Genomic DNA, 21,054 nt, shown 5'->3' on the forward strand with positions numbered 1-21,054 from the left:
AAGTGAACGTAGAGAAGAGTGAAGTTATGGTCTTTGAGAGAAATATAGTCACCGATGTAGAATGAGGTTGGGTCATGAGAAAATGGAGAATTTGAGTGCACTCTGTAACTTAGTGTGATAAGTGCTGATGGAATTTTAGAGAATGAAGTATAGTAAGGTAGAAAGGATGCTGGCTGGCTGTCATCAGTAAAAGAAATTTGGAATTGAGCAAAGAGATTAAAAACCAAGCCGCTAGGCGACGATGCCAGCTCTAAGCTGACCAAGCTTTGTCAACGATCGGATGTGAGTTTCGACACTAAAAGTCATTTCAATATGGAGGTACTCAGGTGCAATTACATTCCATCCAAGAATCATAGTCTTGCCTTAATAATATTTGGAGTCTTAACATTTCGTGCGAGCAAGGTCATAATTTGAGTGCTTTTCATATTTTCTGCACTTCATGACCTTTAACCCCAGACCTGGCAGATATAGGTCATACATGTACGACGCTCACTTGTAGTACTCATTAACATCTATAAGCATGCAAAGCTTCATTCGATTCCATCCACCCGCTGTGGAGCTAGGGAACTAGAAATTTGCAGAATGGCCCATCAGACATGCAACTTGTAGGTGGCGTTGCCAGCGACTGGAAGTGAGTTTCAACACTGAATGTAATTTTTATAGGGAGGTACTCCAGTGCCACATTCCACCCAAGAATCATGTCCCTGGATTAATAATCTTTGGAGCCTTAGCATTTTCCGCGAGAATAGTCCTGATTTCAGCTATTTTCACTTTTCACATTTGATGATCTCCTGACCTGGACAATATAGCAAATAGGTGTGCAATAGAAAGTTATAATACTTGTCAGTGTCTATGAACATGCACACTTTCATTCAGTTCTATCGAGACACTGGGGAACTAGGTGTGCATTTTTAAAAACCGGTATTGGTTTCAAGGGACGCTGAGACCAGTCTCTGTAGGGTTTCCACTAGAAAACTAGAAGAGAGAAGGGAAATTAAATGACACACTTCGTAAATGGAATGACCTCAAGATTACACCTAAAGAAGTTAGAGCTTTCTACAACCATTACTAATGCGTTTACAGCTTAAAACCTGAAAAGTACGAAAAAAGTGAGTTCTCGGCCGTTGCTAGGCAACGAGTAGTTGCCTAGTAACCAGAACCTTGCAGACAGAAATAGATCACAAGCTGGTCACCGTATCTAAGATTGGTGGGAATCGGTTAGTTCTGAAGGGTAGGAATGCTTGCCACAATTAAACAAGAAAGAAAACAAGAATACAGGAATGAAAGAAAGAAAGAATACTCGACTAACAAAAAGGCAGCATGGAACTGGCCAAAAGTTGCTGCCTGAGGGCATGCTGACCCATGGAAAAGAGGCATGGACCTTGTTCGAAGGGCATTAGAGTTCAAGCATGGGAAATGTGTTACTTAAGAACATGGGGAAGGTACATGGAGAAACAGACTAATGTGGGATGCAGTGGAAGGCTTTGGTGTTGATGTGTATGTGATTGAAAGTGTTAGAAGAAATACACTGAAACTGTTTGACAGTTTGGTGAGTATGGATAATGAGACACTGACTATACGAGTGTGAGTGATGTGGAGAGAAAGAAGAGGTGGAGGGGGGGACGAAGGATAAGACTGAGGGATGGAGTGGAGAGATGTATGAGAAAAGGGGGTGTGAGTTGGAGGAAGGGAAGCCAATTGGCCGCTCATTACAGATTCAGAAGTCTGGCAATTGACAGACAGATGCATGGAGTTCTTGTTGAAGGGGTTAATTAATCTGTATTTCACTCCTCCAGCTGTAAGTCCCTACCAAGCTATATTCATCTAGAGATGATAATATGGAAATACGAAAATGTTATTGGAATGAGGGGTTTAAGAATTCCTATAGATATACAAAAGAAGAGGGGTGGGGGCTACAGTTGCAATGGGGAAGGCTTACTTGCGCATTGCTTACTTGCTTATGGGAGTCCATAGTTATAAATAACAACCTTTCATGTAGTATCTCTTGTGTGCTCTTTATTGACTCCCCAGTCCAGAACTTGTGAGAAAAATTTGAGGACACAGCATTCACTGATGTGGACCAGTCTCCCCAGCTGTTTGATTCTCTCATGTGCCTCCACACTCCGCATTTTTCAAGTCCACGTCTCTCAGCCAACTCAGAGCTCTCTTGTTCCTTGAAACAAATTCTACTCCACGTCACACGATCCCCCATGAGAACCGTAAAGCTGCCCAGCACAATGCTGTACAGTCATAGAGTTCACTTAAGGTGATCTCTTTACCCCTTCATCTGATCAGCCACAGAGCAACGTCCCTCATCCAGCTGGTCATACAGAACCATACCAGGAAGTCAATTATCCGGCATTCTATTGACATGTCGTGCCCACCGAAGAGTATGTCTGGCAATTTATGCCTCACTGCTGACACACTCAGCCTCCTGTATTATCTTCATGCTGAGGAAAGACTGGGTTTAAGAGGGCGTATGTTTATTTAGGAGGAAAGGTTACAGTTGTTGTAGGGAAGGAGAGAGTTAAGACGGTCCGTTGTTTAATAGAACGATGAGACTACACTTGCAATAAGGAAGAGGGAGGTTAAGTCCTACAGTTGTACTGAAGGGGAAGAATGCTGGAAAAACTAAAAAAAATATATATATATATTTCTATTCTAATCTTGTAACTCTCATTATGTTCAACTTTGGAAAGATTTTTTTTTTCATCTTATGAGGATCATAGTAGGTTGTTAGTAGCCGTCTTCACTATACTGAATACAATCTTCTGGGAATTGAATAAAATAAATGTAATTGCTGTCTTTACGCTGACCAGGAAAAGGTGGCCCATTGTTATACAGAATGGAGGGAAGATGCAATTACATTGGAGAGGGAGGGAGTTCAGAAGGCCTGCATTTACGAAAAGGAGTGATTACAGTTACAGAGGGGACTATAGTTACATAGAAGTTGAGAGAATTACAGTATTAATGGGAAAGGAATGAGATTTAAGAGACCCATAGGTGTATAAAGAAGGGGCGAACAGGTTACATTTACAGAGGGGATGGAAAGGAGATTCATATCTTCAGCTTGAGGGCATTGTTTATATATATATATATATATATATATATATATATATATATATATATATATATATGTGTGTGTGTGTGTGTGTGTGTGTGTGTGTGTGTGTGTGTGTGTGACTTTGGGCATAGGCTTCAAACCCCGTTACCATGGCCCAGTAGTCCTCCTACGTCCACACACCTTCACATATCACCACATCGGCGCTAACACCCACCGTCCAAATTGAATACATGCTAGGACTGTCTCATACAGGACTGGTGTACTGGTATTAGCGAGGGCATTTTTATAACATGTCGTCAGGTCTTCTGGTAGATCAGGAAAGTCTGCTTTAATGATACTCAAATCCTTAAACTGTTCCCTGCCCCAGCCAAGATTAGAACATGGGTCCATTAGGACCTCTCGTACTAAAGGGCTGCTTCTAAGCCCTTTCAAGATACGAGGTATTAAATAATTGTCTGAAGATACCAAAAATGAATTATATCTGATGTTCTTGAAGTGAACAGCATAAGGAGGCCTTGCATTGCGGAGAAAGGGAAGAGTGGATGACAGTTGATTTGAGAAAGTCAGTGTATGAACCCCAAAATCTCTGTGGTTCTATGAGCCTGGCACCTATTCAGCATAGGGTTGGGGTTTCAGAAAGAAGGCTGTTTTCAAGCAGTCATAGTTCCATAACTACAGCACAAAGAATGTTCAAGTGAAGATCAAAATACTCACCACTCTTTCATCTCTCCACTGCAACTGTCCTAAGGTCTCTAGGTAGAGGGACTGAGATCTAAGAGGTGATGAATTAAGGCAACTTTCGAGTGCGTGCAAGACTATGTTCAGAGGAATGACTGAGTCTGTGGGTACAACACACAACCCGTGTACCTGCCTGGGTCAGACGGGGATTCCTTGCTTGCACTCACTCAAGCTCCCCCTTGTTCCATTTGAACCTGACATTCCTATTCACTGCCCTCTGCCACTGTTGCATGAATGAATTATCACCCCTCTGTATGTGTGGCAAGAATGAAAAGAAATCCCAAGGTTTATTATACACTACTTGCCATAAAAGAACACTTTCACTTCCCAGCGAGTAAGTTTTCTGTGTAGTGTACGATCACTTTAGTTTAGGTCTTTTGATTTTATTACACCTATAGTTTTCTTTATTATTATAGCACTAACTTAGGTCAGTCCTTGCTTCACAACAGGCTTATCATAAATATAAAAATTCTGGTTATTGTAACACATTATTAGCTTTCCTTATCTTCTATAGCTTACATACATTTTTATTTCCCGGCAATCTTACATCAATCATTAAATGAAAATCAGTCCTTACACATGTAAACTCTTATTCTTTTTACTGAAGTTTTCTTTATTACCTAAAGCACATATTTAGCCAATTTCTTTTTTCACAACAGGTTTATCACAAAAATATGAATAAAACACAAATTTGTTGTTTACCTTATCTTCTATAGCATACCTATATTTCTTTCTAGAATTTTACTGTATTAAATTAATATCACTCGCTGTGTTCATAACCACCTATTCTCTTCATGTTGAAAATGGACTTGGAATTCTCCAGATGGTGTAAAACAATGGTTCTCAATGTGAGGGATATGAGGATCCAGTGACAAAATAAAGCTGCCTGAAGAATGTGTGTGTGTGTGTGTGTGTGTGATGATCAAAGGTGGGCACTTCTGCAATCACTTCTGCAAACCACAAATTCCACAATTGCAGAAGTGTGATTCCATTTGCATTTGCTACAAATTTTACACAAATTTGCAGTTCTGCCTTAGTGGAACTGCTTCCACAAAAACAAACCTGCCCACAAACCAGCCTGACCTTGGAGAACTTTGACCAGTTTGGTTTTATGAAAGGCAACGTGGTCCTGCTCAAGATGGAGCTTTCTCAGTTGTTGGAGGAGTCTGACTGTGACTGAGGAGGGAGGACTGAGGATTTTAGAGCCAAGGAATAGAGGTGGACTAGTGTGTCAACGTATTATGTGTGAGCTGTGAAGTGTAATAAATCAATGAATTGATCTACACTAGTGAATCATTTACGCATGTTTTCTATTATAAACAGTCTACTATAATAATATATATATAAAAAAAAAATATATATTACAGAACCCCGTACTTGCCGAACTATGATAATAATTAACGACTTTACTTGCGATGTTCTTAAAAAAAAGTGGAAAAATACAGAAAAATAAACTCGAGGAATATGAACCGAGCTGGTAAGATCTTTCTGCTTAAAGCTATACTTTCATTTAGCGCTCACTCTTTTGTGTGATTTTGTGTGTATATGAGAAAGAGAATAGTGATGCAAACAATAATGTATTCCATTAACCGCTTAATAACTCCTGGCGTTGAACAACCATTTCCAGTACTGGTGTCACTAACGTCGAAGCTATAGAAAACTGTGAACAGTTCTGGGAATGGAATGAAGGTCACTGATATGTTTATATGACCTAATGCTACCATCCCAAATAGTTACGTGGTCAATTAATGTCAGATGTTTTCGCCGATACGGCACATGCACCGTAATTTTATGAATACTTCCACGAATCATAAGGAATCAAAGTATGGCTTTAGAAAGCTAAAAAAAACACACTACCAGGTACACCAGACGATTCTCTTCACATCTGCACGAAAAATAAATTTATTTTAAAACTCTTACATAATCGTTCCAGGGCTGGTTAGGGGTGCACGCAAATTTCTGAACCCTCGTCCACTGAGGGGTTAAGCCATTAAGCCATACCCCCAGTTGTTTGTTTTCAGCGCAATGATAGAAACTTAGTCTACGTACTCAAATGTGGATTTTGTTTCCCAATTTCCCAGCTCTAGGTTAGGATAGGTTTGGTTAAATTATTAGGTACGGTTACACTAGGTTAGGTTAGTTTCGGTTAAACGAGTAGGTGAGTTGAAATAGATTAGGTTAGATTTAGTTAAACACTTAGGACAGTCCCTTCCATCATTATGCTGATGAATCAAACAAGAGCTGGCACAGCCAAACAACTACTGTAAAAACGATATGGAAATAGATTTAACAAGAAACGTTAATGTATGGGTAATACATTACAGTATCAGTGGTTCATAGGCAACGCAATTACCGGTAAGTGTGATTTTCAGGAAGGTATCAAGAATCAGCGAATTCCAAGAATTAGCAAAGGGGTTTGGCATGTAACCCTCATTAGTTTGGGGGGTTACTGTATATATTTTTGTTTTACTATAAATATAATTTTATATATCCCATGCATTACTTCAGACAATTCCCAAACTTCATAAAGTTACCCACTGTTAGTCAGAATAGAGAAAATAAAGATATAATTGAAGTGGATGAGTAACTGGAGTTGGTGCCTGATTACGAAAAATACCATCCTAATCCTAATTATATCCTCTAATGGTATCCAGACTAGAATGAAAATAATGTTGTTGTACTGAATGGGATACAAATGGTTTGGATTTGTGTCTGTATTTGTGGAACCGCAAATTTCAAGAAGTTTGCAGACTTGCGGTTGTGAAAGGTAAAGATTTGAGTTTGTAGATTAACATTTGCGGAAGTGAATTTTTGCAGTACCCAGCTCTGGTCACAATGAACCGTTGATTTATATTTGATATTATTATTATGTCTCTCTTCCAGTCATCAAAGCACATTTTTTGTCCTAAATGAATTTGTTTCTTTCTTTCTTTGTCATTTGTTCAACTTCCAATTACTTTTTGCTTTTCCTCATTAAGTTGGTCTTTTCGAGAGAAAATTGAAAATACCAAGAAGTCATATACTTTACTATGTCACCATCGTAGCTCCATTGACTTAAATTCACTGTCATCTCCACTGCAATGGGTGATCGGGGTGTGGGAATCCAAAACAAAATATCCACTTAATGTGATGCTCTCACACCTTTTAGAATTGCATGATGAGGCATCACCAAGGCCTCGCTCATGGAGGTGTTTAATCTGCCTAATGGTATATTGCAAAACTTAAGTTGTGGGATGGACCACACCCAAATTATTAAAGTCTGATCACTGGTCAACAACAACAACCAAAAAAATACTTCATGGTTCTGAATTGAAATGGTCTGATTCTAGGGTAATCGAAGGTGCTGAACTCAAATATGGCATCAGTAAGGAAAAATCAGGTCCGGTTCTTGAAAACTAGTATATCAGTGTATATTGCTCACAGGATGTGACTCATACATGTGTTTGCTTAGTTCCATCGATTAAATTTGTATTTTTGTTGCAGGTGGGGAGCGTGGTACCTCAGTGGTAGGGTGTAGGGCTCGTAATCGTGAGGTTGTGAGTTCGCTCCTAGCCCGGTGGGAGCTGTGCTGGGAGGGGTAGTTCTTTCCTATAACCCTAGCAGAGCTAAATGATCTAATGAGTTCTGGCTCGGGGATTAATCCCTTTTGTTGCAGGTTACATAATATATTATTTCCACTTCTGTTTTTGCAGGTATTCTCAATCACTTTGACTGTGGTGGAAGCTGGAACACCGCAAATGTGTAAATGATCCTGACCGTTTTTGTAACATTTGTACAGCATTCATCTCAGAAAGCTTCAAGAAACCCATCATGAAGGGTGTTCGAGTGAACTATATAAGCTACTTCAAATGTCCATTGGGCGACGAAGACAAGAAATGGGCGCCTCACATAGTGTGGAGGTCCTGTGTCAATCACCTGAGTGAATGGATGCATGGAAAACGAAGTTCGGGTTTACCATTTGCTGTACCAATGGTGTGGCGTGAGCCCATAGACCACAGCAATAACTGCTACTGCTATCTCACGAACATCAAAGAAACAACTGTCACGACATGAGCCACAGTACAGTACCCCAATACCGCTTCTGCAATTTGACCATTGCCACATCCCTCAGAAGTATCAGTTCCAAACCCACCTGCTGAACATGAGCTAAGCAATGAATCTGATTCCAGTCATAGCACCACGGATGATGACTACCAGGACGACTCAGTAAACAGTGACCCAAACCATTCAACCAGGGAACCCTTCATGATCTCATGAGGGACCTTGATTTGTCTAAAGAAAAGGCAGAGCTCCTGGAATCACGACTGAAGCAGGGTAACCTGCTGTATATAGGCTACCATATACCGTATATATATATATATATATATATATATATATATATATATATATATATATATATATATATATATATATATATATATATATATATATATATATATATATATATATATATATATATATATATATATATATATATATATATATACAGTAAAAATATATATATATATATATATACAGTAAAAATATATATATACAGTAAATATATATATATATATATATATATATATATATATATATATATATATATATATATATATATATATATATATACAGTATGTGTGTGTGTGTGTGTGTGTGTGTGTGTGTGTGTTTTATAGGGAATTTGTGTAACCAGTGATTTTATGAAATCCCTAGGGAATTCGTAAAATTGGTTTAAATTAGAATGGGTTAAGTAAGGTTTGGTTCATTTAGGCTGCGGTTAGGTTGTGCGAGGTTATGCTGGGATAATTTAGGTTAAGTTTATGTTAGGTTAGGCTAGGTTAGTTAGGTTAAGTTAGGTTAATTTATATGAATGGTAATTTTTAAGCATTCCTCTAAATAAACCTAAGTTATCCTAACTAACCTTGCCTAACCTAACCTAAACGTAACCTAGATTATCTCAGTATAACCTGAACGCAGCCTAAATTAACCTAACCTTAATTAACCAACTCTAATGTAAACTCATTTCACGAAATCCCGAGGGAGTTGATTAAATCACTCGTTATACAAATTCTCTGTAACACACACACACACACACACACACACACACACACACACACACACACACACATATATATATATATATATATATATATATATATATATATATATATATATATATATATATATATATATATATAATCCACTGGACGAAAAAAATGCTTCAGGTGAATTTTTTCTCAAATGTATTGATATTTGGGACGTGCACACGTTAGCCCAAATTCTTGTCCTGCAGAAGTAGTTTGATATTATCTGACCCTATTAAAATTTCCTCAGTATACTCAGAGTAAGTATATACTTGGTAACTCTGCTAAACCATCCTGCAATCTTTCAGCTGTATGACATAGCAACTTCCTAGCTGCTTGGCTCATTCTTCTGGCTTCAGTCCAGTGGCCCGTAAGGTGTGCTCAGTGACACTCAAGTGTATCTCCGAGCTTCGTCTATTATGCATACTGATTCACGTGAATTAATGTCATTAATTACTGCCTCGTGTATAAATTACATACTATTTATGAGTACAGTTAACATGTATGTGTATTTCATTTGTAGCATTGCATCATATATTTTTCATCTTTTATTCTTTCTCATAGACTGAAATAATGGTGACTACGTTACGTAAGAAAACAGCTATCGACCCTATAGGAAGTGCGACTGAAGTCACCCCAAAGTTACGTCTACCTACACTAAGAATGGTTCGTCAGTGGTTTTTCCTCTACGTGAAGCTGAAAACACCAAGACATGCAAAAAAAGAAGTGTATCAGTGTGGGGTTGAAGGAGACAATAGATATCCAGAAAGTGGCTCGAATCCTCAAGCAGTAGGAGCGGAATGTCAGACGAACCGTAAATGAAATGCTGATCACCCGGTAGAAGTTGAATAAGGGATCTATCAGGAAGAATCAGCTACTGACGCATTAAGAGAAATTCACAAAAAATCTTGATAATCTGTTCAACATAAAGCATCATGAAGCCGAATATCTTATTCAGCTGAAGGAAGACCTGGTTTTCCTTACAGATCAAGAAGAAAAATGTAAATTTCACATGGAGCAGCCTGACAAACCCTAGCCAAGAGCAAATTGAAGCAGATGTATCAAAAAGGGTAAGTGAAAATCCGGGAGGAATAAACAGGGAAGCGGATGCGTGAAGAGCTAGAAACTGTTCAGTTGGAGTCAGCTAGCATCTCTGATGATGATGGACACATTTCTCGTCAAAAGAAGCCTCGAGTCGAATGGATCCGAGTTTTACGCTTCCTGCCCCATCAACTGCTACTTCTCATCTCTCATCTGGCAACAAAGCTAGAAACTTATATTCCTGTCATTTTGCAGATGTCTTGGACAGGACCAATATAAGTGACCGACAGACCGTTCACTCTGTTGCAGCTACTGTAGCAGATCTTGAAATGAACACACGGGAGCTGCCCACAAGCCGATCCTTAATAAGGAGAGCCTGCATTCAGAATCATGAAAAACATACCACTTCTACGAAGCCAGACATCAAAGCCTCTGCAGCTAAAACTGGAAATGTAAGCCTCTGGGATGGTAAGTTCCTTCCATCTCTGACAGGAAATGAACCTGTTGAATGGTTATCAATACTGATCTGAGTGAAGAATGTACCTTCATCAGGAGAAAAAGTCCAACTGTTCGGTGTTCCACAACTATTATATGGGGGAGGAATGGAGCAAGCTATTGCTGCAGTGAATACCCTAAAGGAGTGGAATGTCATCGACCGAGTTGTTGCTACGTGCTTTGGTACAACTGCCACCAAAACGGGTCGTGTCATGCGTCGTCAAGCGGTCCAAATGTTCTCTTGTTCCAGCGATTTAAGAGAAAATAGCATTAAATCAATCAGTTCCATTTCCATACGGGAATCACAAACAGTCACATCAGTGCAGTGTTAAAGGAAAATTCTGTATGGATGCAGGACGCTCTCGGTTACTACATGAAAGTTCTCAAGCAGACTCAGCATAGGGACACCTATATCCGACTAATGGAGCTCTGTGTGTTCTTCCTGAGTGGATTCCTCTCCGAGGGATTCGTTTTGGACAACCCAGCACGGTCGCTGGATGTCTAAAGCATTATACTGTCTCCACAGATTCGTGCTGCAACACCAGTTCCAGCTGACAGCAAAGGAGAAATTGTTGATTCACACCATGGCTCCTTTTGTTACTCTAGTCTATGGTTCAACGTGGTTCAAGGCCCCTGAAAAGGTTGAAGCTCTGAGCAATGGTGTATCTTCCTCAAAGAGCTTCGTTATCCTGGGGAGATGACAGATAAAGCAGTTGTTATAGCAGCCACAGAAGCTTTCCAGCGACATCTGTGGTACTTGTGTGAGGAGTTAGAAGCTCTGGCTAAGTCGAGTGATGATGTTTCAGTTGATGAGGAAAAAAACAAATCCTTGAGTCTATGCGGGGAAAGGAAAAATAGAAGGAACCACCAAAGAAACTAGAGGTGAAATAAAGGAGATTCTATATCTGGACCTGAAAAAAGCTAGTATTCTATAACACCAACCAGTTCTTTCAAACCATGCTGCTGGATTCTGGATTCCTCTCCAAAGATCCAGGACGATGGACTGATAATCAACACTTCCTACAGTTGAATAAATTCTGCGAAAGATGAATGTGGTGAACATTATGGCTGAAAGAGTGGTGCAACTGATTCAGGACTACAACTCTTCAATTACAAAATGCGAGGACCAAAAGCGCTACCTTCTTCAGGTAGTCGTCACCCATCGACTTCAATATTCCAATAACGAACAAGGCTACTCAAATGTATTATGTGCTTGTCGCCCATTTGTTCTTATGTTATTCTCACATTATGGATGACATGAACACCACTTGATAAACAATAAAGCAAATCCTTACCATGAGTCAGATTTCAGGAGCTTGTCAACTTCTAGTTTTTTTTTTTTTTTTTATAGATAACAGAAAAGAGGAAGGAAAAACAAATGGGTAAAAAAAAACAATCCATACACCAGAGTACTGGTGTCCTCCGTTCACAAAATATCTGCAACAGTTAGACTTGAACAGTTCTGGGTTGAAATTTGGAGGAAAACAACTCTGGGGAAGCGAGTTCCAGAGAGATGCAGTTCGGGGAATGAAAGCATTCTGATAGGCAGAAGTTCTGCAATATGGTTGAGTGACATTCCAGTCATGAGCGCTACCAGATGCCCGTGTAGCACGAGGGAAGGCATGGAGAGGTGGCACCATGGACGCAACTTCGTCTGAGCGTTTGCCAAAAAAATATCTGTAAAATAATGCAAGGGAGGCAACATTCCTTCTTACTTGCAGGGGAGGTAGTTTATATGTAATGGCAGGGTTGTTAATGATTCTAACAGCTTTATTCTAAATTTTGTCTAGTTGTCTTAATGCAACCTCTCCACAACCATTCCACAAGGGTGAGCAATATTCAAGCTGAGAGTGCACATGACTCTTATAAATTATAGCTAACTGCTCATCGGCGAAGAAGTTACGGACTCTGTACAATAATCCAAGTTTCTTTGAGGTGGTTTTAGCAAGTGATCTGACATGAGAGGTCCAGCTGAGGGCACTGTTAAGTGAGACACCAAGAATTTCAATACTTTTGGAGATGGGAATATTAGTAGCACTGAAGGTAATGTACGAATCTGGCAATATCTGTCTATTAGTAAACTGTATATATTTAGTTTTACTAGCATTAAAAGAGACAAGGTTGTTTTGTCCCCATTCACTGATTGTAGATAGATCTTGATTTATGGAGATGGCTGTACTGAGTTGAGAGGTAGAGATATTAGACTTTGTAAATGGATGTCTGAGTGTGAATGAACTATGTAGTGTTGAGTTATCTGCATATGAGTGAATGGGATTGTGAGTGACAGATAAGAGATCATTAATATGAACCAGAAATAGGGTTGGCGCCAGAACTGATCCCTGCGGCACGCCGGCGTTAATTGAGTGGAAATTCAAATATACATCATCTACTTTTACTCTTATTTTCCTGTCACTAAGATAAGAAGAAATCAAAGGAACAAAAGACGTTAGTCCATAGCTAGGGAGTTTGGACAGCAGGGAACGGTGCCATACTCTGTCGAAAGCTTTAGAGATATCAAGAGCTACTGCATGAGTTTCTCCAAAAAGATCAATTGATTGATGGATGGTATGAGTTAAGAGATTGAGTATGTCAATGGTGGATCTTTCGTGGCGAAAACCGTATTGTCTATCACTAATTTAGTTGTTGGATTCAAGATGTTTAACAATATGCTTATTAATTAAAGTTTCAAATACCTTACCAAGAGAAGATGTGACAGCTATTGGTCTGTAATTGGAGGGGTCAGACGAACTTCCTTTCTTCGGAACTGGGTGGATATTGGCTTCTTTCCATGAATTTGGGAATAAAGAAGTACGTATGCATAGTCTGAATAATTTAGCTAGGACAGAGGCAAGTTCAGGGGAACACTTTTTCAAAATAATTGGCGGAATTCCATCTGGGCCTGGAGCTTTGTTGGTAGGTAAATTGTCTAGGATGGATTTTACGTATCTTGTCTGTATCTTAAGTGGGGCAATTTCGGGAGAGTCAAGTTCCAGTACTGAGACATTCTGGCTGGTATCATCTATGGTAGAGTTTCTGGCAAAGGTACTAGCAAAGATATCTGCTTTCCCACGTGGGTCATTTGTAATATTGCCATCTGAAGATTTTAGGGGGAGAATGGAAGATGACTTGTTAAAGTTATTATTGAAAGAATTAAGAGTTGACCAGAATATTCTATTGTCATTAGGGTTGTTAAGTAGTTTTGATACTTGCTTTTGAAGAAAGTTTGATTTAGATAGATTTAATACAGCTTTTGCATGATTTCTAGCAATTTTAAATTGGGAGAGTGATTCAGATGTTTTTGATTATAAGTAAGAGTTATATGCTAATGACTTTTGGGCTGTTGCTCTGGCACAATTGCCATCAAACCATTTTGGAGAGTTTGATCTTTTAGTGAATTGTTGACTTGGTATGAATAAATCCATACCAGCTAGTATTAAGTCGCAAATGTGGGACTGGGTAGAATTGGGATCACTAGAAAGACTGCCATGGAATATATATATATATATATATATATATATCCAGCCAAGGAGAAGCAAGATGATTTTCCACTTCATATTTATTTATTCCAGGTGACTAGTTTCGGGATGCTTATCCCATCTTCAGACCTAAAAGCATTTAAAACACATATTGCAAATTAGATAAAGTTTAAAAAAATGAAAAAATATCCATGAGAAATACAAAAAAGAAAAGTTATCAAACTAGTCACCTGGAATAAATAAATATGAAGTGGAAAATCATCTTGCTTCTCCTTGGCTGGATATATAGTATAAGATTCCCCACGGGCACCTCAGTTGTTGATATATATATATATATATATATATATATATATATATATATATATATATATATATATATATATATATATTTCTTTTCTATGTTTCAGCTGAAACATGGAATATGGGTGTAGCAGAGAGGAAAAGTTTGAATGTAATGGAGATGAGGTGTCTGAGGAGTATGTGTCGAGTGATGAGTATGGATCGAGTGACAAATGATGAAGTGCGAAGGAGAACTGGAGTTGTGCGGGAGATGGCTGATCAAGGTTAGCAGAGGGTGTTGCAATGTTTTGGGCATATGGAGAGTATAGATAATGAGCGATTGGTGAAAAAGATAATTAGATCTTATGTGAGAGGTGTAAGGCTGAGAGGAAGACCATGAATAGGTTGGATGGACAGTGTGAAGAGAGCATTTGATGTGAGTGGGATGTCTGTTGAGCAAGGACGAGTGGCTGTACGTTATAAAAATGAGAGAAATTGTGAATGAATAAATGATGATGCAGTCCTGAGGGGATATTCTCCTGTATTTCAAAAGTTTTCGAGTCAATTCTCAATAGAAAAATTTTAGGCCATCTTTCCTATCACAACCTTCTTTCCGATTGTCAGTACGGGTTCCGTCAGGGACGCTCCACTGGCGATCTTCTCACCTACCTTTCAGACTCCTGGTCATCCTCCTTTCGGGACTTTGGCAAAAGCATTGCCATTGCACTTGACATCTCAAAGGCTTTCGATCGAGTCTGGCATAAATCTTTAATTTCCAAACTGCCCTCCTACGGTTTCTATCCTTCTATCTGTGCCTTCATCGCTAGCTTCCTTTCTGGTCGTTCTATAGCCGCTGTTGTAGACGGCCATCATTCTTCTCCTAGATCTATCAACAGCGGTGTTCCTCAGGGCTCTGTCCTATCACCAACTCTCTTCCTTTTATTCATCAATGATCTTCTAAGCTCATCAGAGAAATTACCAATATGCCGGGAATCGAACCCGGGACTCTCAGGTGAGAGCCAGGCAGCATACCACTACACCACGACCAGGTAAAAGTTAACTCACCACGTCGTGGTGTAGTGGTATGCTGCCTGGCTCTCACCTGAGAGTCCCGGGTTCGATTCCCGGCATATTGGTAATTTCTCTGATGATTTTTCCTGTGTAAAAAAATACAGGTTCTCTCTTTATCTTCTAAGCTGTACATCTAACCCTATCCACTAATACGCTGATGACTCCACCCTTCACCTTTCCATTCGGTTCCTGCAACGCCCATCTCAACAGTTACTTCAACAAACAAGGGATGAGGCTATGGCACACCTAATGTCTGACTTGGCTAGTATCTCTGACTGGGGTAAAAATAATATGGTTGTTTTTAATGCATCTAAGACTCAGTTCTTACACCTATCAACCTGAGAAAATCTTCCACAGGTATACCCACTAATGTTTAATAATATTCAGCTTAATCCTGCATCATCCTTGAACATGCTTGGGGTTTCATTTACTCGGGACTTATCTTGGAAATATCATATTACATCTCTTGTAAAATCTGCTTCCAAGAGATTGGATGTGCTAAGCCGACTCCGCTCTTTCTTTACCCCTGCACAATTGTTGACTCTATACAGGGGTTTTATCCGCCCCTGTGTGGAGTACAACCCTCATGTGTGGGGAGGATCCCCACATACAGCGAAACTCAATAGGGTGGAGTCAAAGGCTTTTCGTCTCATTAACTCTCCTCCTCTTATTGACTCCCTTCAACCTCTGTCTCTTCGCCGCATTGTTGCATCTTTATCTCTTTTCTATCGCTACTTTAATGGTCACTGCTCCTCTGAACTGTCTGCTTGCATCCCTCCACCTCTACAACGGGCGCGTAGCACCCGTCTGGCAGCAAACTCTCATTCCTTTTCTGTCCAACTCTCTAATGCAAGAGTTAACCGTTACTCCCAGTCTTTCATTTATGCAACAGGTCAGCTCTGGAACTGTCTCCCTCTGTCTGTATTTCCTGCTGCCTATGATCTCCAGTCTTTCAAACGCAGTGTGTCCAGGCATCTCAAAATGATCGGATCTTGAATTTGGCTCTCTATTGTATTTTGTTTTTCTCTTGGAGGGAACTGTTACTGCGGGCTCATGGCCTTTGGTTCCTTCTTCCTCGAATTAAAAAAAAAAAAATTGGTCTAATCAGCTGATTAGGTCAGGTGCGAGTAAGGGGATGGGTCCATTATGATGTGGCAGGGGTAAACTAGCTCTATTGTCAGGCCTGCTACGGATGTCACTGATTGCACTGCACAGTTTACCCTCATGCGGTGTGGTGCGGTGAGAATCTGTCCCTTCTTCCCTTGGGGCTAAGATGCGAATGAATGTGTTTGTGTGGATGAGTAAATTGGGAGTGTGTCGTCCTGTCTCAGCTACCTCCCTTTCCTTGGGGGAAGCAGCTTATGTATATATATATATATATATATATATATATATATATATATATATATATATATATATATATATGCAGTAGAGAGAGAGAAAGAGAGAGAGAGAGAGAGAGAGAGATACATCGGTTCTTTTCAAAGGGGTGACTCTTCAAAATAGTGAGGAAAATATTGTATCAAAGGAGTGACACTTTTAAAATGATGAAAAATGTTTTATATTATTGACATCAAATGTATCAGGGGAGTGACACTAGAGAAATTAAAATTTTCAGTTATCTATCTATCTATTGCCAGACGCCTCAGTCCCGTTTGGGGTGGCCACAAACAAATCGCCTCCAAGTCGCCCTGTCCCCTGCCATTTCACTCCCCTGCTCCCAACTCACACCCCCCTCTCTCATATACCTCTCCACCCCATCCCTCCATCTCATCCTCGGCCTCCCCCTCCCTCTTTCCCCCTCCACCTCACTCACATACACTCACTTCGTCAGTCTTTCACCCTCCATCCTCTCCACATGGCCAAACCACCTCAGTATGTTCCTCATAACGCTTCCTATCACATCCACATCAACACCACAACGCTCCTTTATATCCTCATTCGTCAGCATGTCTCTCCATGTGACTCCACAGGCTCCTCTTAAATAACTCATTTCCACTGCTCTCACTCTTGACTTGTGTCCTTCCAACAACGTCCAAGCTTCACTTCCGTACGTTAGAGTTGGTATCACAATACTGTCATGTAGTAACTTTTTCACTTCCATGATCACTTCCCTGTTTCTTATCACTGCTTTCAAAGAACCAGCAACCTTTCTTCCCTGCTGTACCCTTTCAAGCACTTCACCCTCCAAACCTCCATCCTTACTCATCACATTACCCAAGTACTTAAACGTACTCACATTTTCCAATTCCTCACCATCCAACCTCGCTGTACATTCACTGACTTCACCTCTCTCAAAGACCATCACTTTACTCTTCCCTACATTCACCTTTAGATTCCGTTTCTTACACACTCTCCCAAACTCATCCACCAAGCCTTGCAGCTCCCCTTCGTCTTCACTCAACAACACAGTATCATCTGCAAACAACAGCACAGGGAGTTTCCAAACACTATCCTCTCTCACCAGGGCCACTCCAACATCCACTACCCTACCTTGTACCTCTTTTATTACCCCATCCATGTACAGATTGAACAACCATGGAGACATGACACATCCCTGTTTCAACCCAACTTTCAAAGAGAAAAATTCACTTAGTTCACCATCCACACGCACTGCAGCCTTCGCACCATCGTACATACTCTTCACAGCATTCAACAACTTCCCATCTACTCCATATATTCTTAACACTTTCCACAATCCTAGTCTATCCACCCTGTCATATGCTTTCTCCAAATCCATGAAAGCCGCATACAACTTCTTTCCCTTCTCTAGAAACTTTTCCACTAAAGATCTGAGAATGAATATCTGATCTACACAACCTTTTCCCTTCCTAAAGCCTCCCTGTTCTTCTCCAACTAATTCCTCTGTTCTTTCTCTAACTCTGTCAATAAGTATCCTACCATACACTTTTCCTATTATACTAAGAAGACAAATGCCCCTATGATTACCACACACTTCTTTTTCCCCTTTTCCTTTGTACAAGGGAATAATTATACCTGACTTCCAATCCTCCGGGACTCTACCTTCCTCCCAGGCCAATCTGCACATCTTCCACATCCATTCTACTACTATCCCTTTCCCATTCTTCGGCATTTCACCACACACTCCATCAATTCCTGGGGCTTTCCCTGATTTAACTTTCTTCATTGCTTCCACAACTTCTATCCTACTGATTTCTTCCTGTCTTCTCACCTCCCTCCTTCTCCCAGCCATTCCCCAGCCACTTATACTCGCATTACTTCCATCCTCCACGTTCAACAATTCCTTAAAGTGTTCTCTCCATCTGCTCACTTTTTCTCCCTTCTCCACTAATAATCTACCATTTTTATCTTTCACTCCCCTGCTAACTTCACTTCCACCCTGTCTTACTCTTTTCACCTCTCTCCAGAACATTTTCTTACAGTCCCTCCACTTTACACTCAAATTCCTTCCAAATTCCTCATCCACTCTCTTCTTACTCTCTCTTACTAATCTTTTCACCTCTCTCTTTCTTTCTACATATAACTCTCTCTTCCGCCTCTCAACCTCTTCCACGCCCCTATTCCTCATCCATTTATTGTATGCTTTCTTCTTTTGTGCCACAGCCTGTTTCACCTCTTCAGTCCACCACGCTGTTCCTTGCACCCCCCTCCGTCTTCTCTTCCTTCCACACACCACATCACATGCTGCACATATTTCTTCTGTAAATATTCTACACACACCTTCCACGTCCCCCATCTGCTCCAATTCATATTTGCCCAATCGTTCCTCCACTTCTCTCTTATACTCTGCCTTTTTCTCATCCTCTTGTAACCTTTCCACTCTCCTTGCAACTACTCCTTCCTCTCGTCTTTCCCTTCTTCTGTTCCTCCATCTTACTTGGACTTTAATTCTGGCCACCACCAAGTAGTGGTCAGAAAGTCCACTCCCCCAACCTCTATAAACTCTTGCATCCAATATACATCTTCACATCCATTCATCCACACACACATAATCAATCATTGCTTTCCTTTCATTCAGTTCACCACCCACCCTTCTCATCACTCGCCATGTATACCTGTGGATCATTTTATGCCTGAAGAGGGTATTGGCTATCACCAACCCCCTCCCAGCACAAATGAGATGTCAGTTATATATAACACAATAAAAGTCTTTCTGTTAAATTTGTACATTATTTTGATATACAATAATTTCAAGTGAAGTAAAAGAGAGATTCCCTTTTTTGAATGGGCGACTTTCAAAACATTTATTTATATATTATTTTAATTCATGTTCTCCATCACTGAAATTTTCTCTAAACGTATAGTCACTAACATTGCTTGAACTGAGATTTAGATTATGCACAGTCGGCAGGACATATTCATCGGGAGGGACGGTTCCACTTCTGAAAACAGTTGCGAACTTCTCTTGAATTTGGATTTTCTCTGTTTTAGATTTTGATGGATTGTTTCCCGCAATCAGACGTTCAACCTCTTGGGCTGTGTGGTGGTCTTATTTTATGAACTCTTTTATCATCAAGAACACTGCCAAATGGTACTGTTCATCTACTGCTTCGAACGTCTGTGCCAAGCCTCCAGGTTGTCGTTTGCTCTGGGAGGGTTGTGGGCTTGAAGATGGTGCACACTTCACACAGTCTGGGTCTGTGCAGCTTCATCTCTCTCAGCGGAGCATGGTTGAGTGATTGACCTTCTGATACTGATACACCAAAGTTATTGAAATTTGACACACAAAGAAAGGTTACAGAACCATTACAGTTTTTGTTCTCGCACAGGAAATAATAAGTTGTTTGGGGATCGTTGGTATCTATAGCTGTGTCCTCTGACTGCTAGCTTTTCGTAACCCATTATGGATTTAACAAACTGATAATCATCCATTATCGGTTTGGAAATTTCAAAAATAAAATTATGGCTCCATATGAAGGAAACACTGCTCACTCCGATAGGGCGGCCACAACTGGAAACTGTTCTTAAGCTACTGGTATGAACACAGCCCGTTTGAAGTACAACTGCTTCAGAAACATGTTATGGAGACATCAGCACGTATGAGGCAAAAATTCTTCTGAATCATGTCATGGAGACATCAGCTCGTTTGAAGTACAATTGCTTCAGAAACGTGTCATGTAAACATGATTTACATACCATGCATAAATGAGCTTAACAAGCATTTACTTGACATTATCGTGTCATTTCTTTGAAATTTTTCTTTGATATTATTTGTTATTCCTTTGATGTGTCACACCTTCGATCCTGCAATTTCCGTGTCACTTTGAAATTATTTTTTGATTTGTCACCCCCTTCTTATGTCACTCTTTTGATACTAACCATATATATATATATATATATATACTGTATATATAGTTCATTTTTTATTGTCAACAATTTATATCTGTTCTTATACTAGGAAACGCATATTGAGTTCGAACATTTAGATGTATCCCATTATTCATTTGACTCATTCAGCCTGGGGGTGTCTTTTGTATTTAATGCTTGCTAGCTGTAGAATTTTTTTCCTCAAACTGGAGGAAAGTTAAAGTGCCGGAGGAGCCAGAAACACCCTTCATTTAACCCATTTATGACAAACGATCTCCCTGGAGGTATTTAATATGATTTGTTGGGCAATACCACAAGCTTCAAAAATACGTTGCCACAGTGGATTTTTAAATGCCGTGGTTAGGATTACGGCAACCGTACGTATTCACTCACGGACTACGTTTATGGTAGCCGTAAGTACGCACTCACGGACAACGATTACGGCAGTCGTTAGCTACGCTCACAGACTACGATTAAGGCAGTCGTAACCAACATTCACGGACTACGATCACGGCAGTCGAAATCTACACCCACG

The sequence above is a fragment of the Coenobita brevimanus genome, chromosome 29 (assembly GCF_032717465.1).
Source record: "Coenobita brevimanus isolate Jiangsu-jjx chromosome 29, ASM3271746v2, whole genome shotgun sequence".
Lineage (NCBI taxonomy): Eukaryota > Metazoa > Arthropoda > Malacostraca > Decapoda > Coenobitidae > Coenobita > Coenobita brevimanus.